This window comes from Arachis ipaensis, chromosome B06 (genome assembly GCF_000816755.2).
Source record: "Arachis ipaensis cultivar K30076 chromosome B06, Araip1.1, whole genome shotgun sequence".
Lineage (NCBI taxonomy): Eukaryota > Viridiplantae > Streptophyta > Magnoliopsida > Fabales > Fabaceae > Arachis > Arachis ipaensis.
In genome coordinates this window covers 117,004,659-117,010,439 of record NC_029790.2, presented here as the reverse complement: position 1 = coordinate 117,010,439, position 5,781 = coordinate 117,004,659, and positions in this window count along the sequence as shown.

The following is a 5,781-nucleotide window of genomic DNA, read 5'->3' as shown; positions in this document are numbered from 1 at the left end:
CCGTGAATTTTTTTCAAATGAATTTATTTTAATTATATTACAATTAGCTCATGAATAATGTATAATTATGTTATTTTACGAAAATATCTTTATTATAATTATATCAAATCAATATTCAATGTATTATTAAACTAATTATCAATTATCGATATTTTTATTCATTCTAATTATATTAATTGATATAGTTCTAATAATTCTCATTCAAGAGTAATAATAATTTTATTAGTAGATAATTGTATCTACAATAATTAATTGTATCCACAATTTATTAGTAGATAATTGTATCTATAATAATTTATGCTATAATAATTCTCACTCATTCTAATAATGGTTCGTTAATTATATAGTTCTTTATCTTCTGCTTTAATTAGTGGATAATAATAATAATAATTATTATTATTATTATTATTTAATAATTATTTATCATTTAAAAAATTCGTACCTCATACATAGTTTTTTTTTCTATTATTTTTCATACCTAATAGCTACTAACTACGATTCTATCAATAATATTACCTATGATAGAATGTAGTAAAAAAATTTAAAAAATAAAAGCAAGAATTATAAAGTTGTAAAAAGTCCCATCTAAATTTGACAAGAGCAAAACGATTTACATAAAAATAATTCTCATAAATAATAAGATAAAATGATTATTTTTTTATGATTTTTTTTAAGTAATGCTATTTCCAGTTTATAAATATTTTAGATTCATATTTTAGATTTTATGATTATAGATCTTTTTTTCTCTTTTTTTGATACGAGATACGGTCCAAGAAAATTCTATTTAACCAAAAAGTCCCTAATCCAACCAAATCTAAATACAAGCAGAACAATAAATTCCATAACCCACCCATTCAACCTTCTCCTCTCATTAACTAATGATGTGTACAATGGAACGAAAATACAAGTTAAAAAAATGAAAAACTATGTGATAGAATATAAAACTTTAATCGGTAACAAAGTTGGATAGAATATAAAACTTTAATTGATAACAAAGTTGAAAGTTTTGTTTTTATTGCAAGACTAAATCTAATTTTAAATAACAAAACATTACCGATCAGATTTTAAAGAAGATAATTCCTAATTATTATGTCATTTGCAATGGTAATAAATAAATCTTAGGGACAAACTCTATCAAAAGTTGGAATATACTTTTCAAGGCCAGTTTTTACTCATGGTCAATTATATGTTGCGTTATCAAGAGTAACGAGTAAAGATGGTCTGTGAGTGCTGTTACAAAATTACGGACACTTAGAAGATAACTGCACGATGAATGTAGTATATAGAGAAATTTTTGAGAACTTATAATAAAAAGGTAATAAGGAAATCTCTTAATTAAATTTATTACTATCAATTTAAAAAATTGACAAATTCTAGGTGCTAATGGGTAATGCATTCTTACTGTACATTTATAGTTTGAGAATATTAGAATTATCATAAAAATTCGTATTATTTTATTCTCCTAATAAATAATTTTATAATTATATTAATCATATAATTTTGTTTACTAATATTGATATAATATTGTTTCAGGTATATATTTTGCAGGCATCAAAAGATAGTGTTGAGTTGTTATTTAGTGAGTTTAAATTATTTATTGTTTATTGGAGAACTTTCTGCATTAGAATTCTCTGATAATTTGTTGTTCATTTTCAGCTGATTTTGATTTGTTCTTACACATATAATAATTTGTTGGTAGATTTAGGTATTACTAGATTATTTATGGTCACATTCAGTATATATGTTTGATTTATTGAAAAAAGTAGATTACTAAAACCAGTTAATAACTATTTTAGAGTTAATACAATTAACATTAAATTAAGAAAAAACAAACAATGCATAACTCATTATTTTTTTATTAATCAAATTATTATAATTTAAATTAATTTTAACAAAATAACTTAAAATTTTAATTTTAATTTTATCACGTGCATGGCACGGATAATTATACCGCTTTGTATTTTTAATATGGGGATTGATGGTGGAGTTTTTTAATAAGGTGAAAAATTGGTGTGTTTTTTATTTGTATGGATATCACAAATATGAGGATCAGATTTGTGGTGTTTAATTTTTTTTTGTTGATACCATAAATCTGAGGAACAGATTTGTGTTTTAAATGTTTTTTTTCACAAAACTGATCCACCGATTTGCTTATTTGTTAAAAAAAATTTTTAGCCCACACAAATCTGAGGCTCAGCGTCACCAAAAAAAAATCTGAGGCTCAGATTTCTTTATTACCCCAAATCAGACCCTAAATTTTGTTTCCAAAATAAAACTGAGCCTTCGATTTGTAAATTTCAATTAAAAAAAAATTGATCTTCATATCCATAAAAAATATATCATTTTTTCATAATTAAGTATAACACATTTTAAACTTCCATAACTAAAAAAATTAGCTTAATTATACTTGTTTCACTTAAATAATCAATATTTTTTTCAAAAATGTTTGATTATAATAAAATAGTACAAAATTGAATCTTTTACTTTATTTTGGCATCTTTTAACTTTTAAATATGGTTTTAAGAAACAAAATTAAATTGATCAAATTTGATTGGAATAACCGAAACTATCCAGCAGATTGATCCGATTCGGGATTAAAAAAAAAAAAACAATTGTTAGCAAATCGATAAAACTAGAAAAAAAATTAGTTAAAAATAAGAATTTTACACAACATGATTACAAACGTGATACAACTACGCGTCTCGTACCTTATCTTCATTTATCTCGTTTTTAGTGTAGAAGAGATACGTATAATCTTATTCCGTTTATACTGTAAACAAAATAAGAGATCCGATACAATTTAGTCAAAACGTTTTAAATTATTTATTTTGATAAATAAAATATTTATTTTATTTATTAAAAAAAATTCCAATTTTATTATATCCTATTTAATCTCGACTTAATCTTTAAATTTTTGAATATCTAACTCTACTAATTTGATGATCAATTTAATTTTAGAACTATGGTTTAAAACATTTAGGGTAATGTTTTTCAAAAGTTTAACCCTCAAATTTATAAAAACTTATACTTTTGAAAACATTTTAAGACACATATAAGAGAAATATTTGAATTATAATTTTTATAAGAATTTACCCAAATCCTATATATATCTTTTGTCTTAACTTCAATTCTTAATGCTTTTGTTGTTTTTTTTTTTTTTACATATGATTTTTAAAAACTTTTATGATTGTCGTTTATTAAAAGTTTTTATGATTTTTTTTCCATATGATTTCTAAAAACTTTTATGATTTTCTCACTTTGACCATCTATTTTAATGTCAATAAAAATAATATTCCGAGATCATTGTCTATTCATAATGAATATAATGGTTGGAAAAGTTGAGGTTTAGACAAGAATTTATCTAATTGCAAAAGTACCCAAATATTTTTTTTATAATTTATACAATTAAATAGACAACTTTAAAGATGCTCTAAATAGTGAATATAATGGCAGAAATTAAACAATCAAATACTAAAATTTTTATTGTGAGAAAACCTCTAAAAGAGGGACAAAAAACTCACGAGACCTAGTCTAGTAAAATCTTTTACTATCAAAATAATTAGTACATAATTAGTCTTTCTAGACTCCTAGTAACACTAAAACATCTCAACAATCAATAAAATACATCATCAAAACCAATGGAATCAACATAAATCCTTCACAAAGTAGGTATCTCAAATCAGACAAACGAAAAAGCAATACAACTAGTAAGTTATATCCTAATGCTCATCTCTACACCAAGAACAACATACTAAAATTTCATAAGAAATGGAGCAAGTTTACCAGTTCAATAAAATCAAAATGAAACTGTTATTTTCCTTTTTTTTCTTCTCTTGGATGACATTGATCCCCTTTCTCTGTTTCTTTTCTTTTTTTTCTTGTGTGTTAACTCTCTCTCTCTCTCTAAGCCACCTCTTTTCTTTCTTTTTTATTTGTTTAAACGGTGGGTTTTACTTGAGTTGGGAACCCACCAACAAATCTCTCTCTCACCAACTAAAGTAGGGATATGCTGTTCCACTATGTCCGCCTTTTCTTTACAAAAATCAAATTTCACTACAGGTAAACTCTTAATCATCATATCTGAACCATTATCATCAGTATGGATCTTCTCAAGAGCATATGACTTCATCTTAAGCGCTTGACGTATCCAATGATATCTCTCCTTTATTTGCTTCGATCTGGAACAAAATGTCAAATTTTTACTGAGATTGATAGTACTTTGGCTGTCACAAAATAACATAGATTTCTCTTTATTGATGTCTAACTCTTATAAAAAAAATTTCATCCACAAGAGTTTCTTATAAGCTTCAACAATAGTAATGTATTCTATCTCTGTAATAGATAAAGTAACATATTTCTGAAGTTGAGATTGACATGATACAGCTTCCCCTGGAAAAGTCATTATATAACAAGAAGTAGACTTTCTTGAATCAAGATTCCTAACCATATCTGTATCTGTATAACCATCCAACACAGGTTGGCCATTCCCAAAGCAAAAACATACTCTGAAGTCTGAAAGTACCATTAAGGTATCTAAGAATCCACTTCACTACTCGCCAGTATTCTTTGTCAGGATTAGAGAGAAACCGACTAACAACTCCAACAGCATGAGCAATATCTGCTCTAGTGCAAATCATAGCATATATTAAACTGCCAACCGCATATACGTATGGAGTTTTTTTTCATTTCTTCTTTTTCTTTCTCACTTGTAGGACATTGCTACGAACTCAGCTTGAAATGACTTGTAAGTTGATCACTAACAGATTTGGAATTACTCATGCTAAACCTCTCTAAAATTTTCTCAATATACTTTCTTAAGACTTTCAATCTTCTTAGTGTCATGACCAACAATTGACATGTCATCAACATAAAGCAAGAGAATTATAAAGTTACCATCAGAGAATTTCTTGACATACACACAATTATCAGAGGAAGTCTTACTATACCCATGACCTTCCATGAAGGAATCAAATTTTGTGTACCATTGTCTTGGCACTTGCTTCAACCCATATAAACTCGTTTTCAATTTTACATACAAGATGCTCCTTTCCTTTAACCTTGAAACTCTCTGCTTGTTCCATATAAATTTCTTTATTTATGTCACCATGAAGTATGTCATGAAGGAACGCAGTGTTCACATCAAGCTACTCAACCTCTAAATTCAAGTTAACTGCTAATCCAAGCACAACTCGAATAGAGGACATCTTCACAATTGAAGAGAAAATCTCTTCAAAATGAATACCTTTTTTCTTCTCAAAGTCTTTCACAATCAACTGAGCTTATCTGTCTTCTCAAAGTCTCCAATAGTTTGATCTTCAAGAAAAATCACATCTCAACTTCTAATTATTTTCTTCCTCACCTAATTCCATAATCTGTAACCAAATTTTTCGTGACTATAACCTATGAAGATATACTGCTTTGACTTTCTATCATGGTTTGACCTTTCAACTCTTAGAATGTGAACAAAAGTCTTGCAATCGAACACTCGCAAGTGACTATAAGAGGCAACTTTTTTCTCTCTAAACTTTCTCTGGAACATCACCTTTTAGTAGAACAAAAGGAAAAAGGTTGATCAAATAAACTGCAGTCCTCATCGCTTCACGCAAAAAGAATTTAGGTAACTTTGCATGAGAGAGCATATACTCGACTTTATCATTGATAGTGCGATTCATTCTCTCTGCAACTTCATTATGTTGAGGAGTCTTAGGAACTGTTTTCTCAAATTTGATATCATGTCCTTTGCAATACTCTTAAAATGTATCCTTGTATTCCCCACCATTA